Raw genomic sequence first — 246 nt, forward strand, 5'->3', positions numbered from 1 at the left:
TCTTCTTCTTCTTCTTCTGCGTCGAAAGCCAAGAGCTTCGTAACTTCTCCCCCTCTTCTCTATCGCCTACCCGGACATCATGGATCTGTCAATGACGTAAGAATACAAGAAGAAGAAGAAAACTCACTCTCTTCTTTCTTCTGTCCCCACCACTCTTGTTTGAATATAGAAAGAAAAGGAGAGAGATGGGAAAGACTTAGCTGTCTGCTTCTCTCTCCCTCTCTGTCTCCTTTTCTCTTCTTTCCT

The sequence above is a fragment of the Cystoisospora suis genome, assembly GCF_002600585.1.
Source record: "Cystoisospora suis strain Wien I chromosome Unknown contig_1754, whole genome shotgun sequence".
In the NCBI taxonomy this organism is placed as follows: Eukaryota; Apicomplexa; class Conoidasida; order Eucoccidiorida; family Sarcocystidae; genus Cystoisospora; species Cystoisospora suis.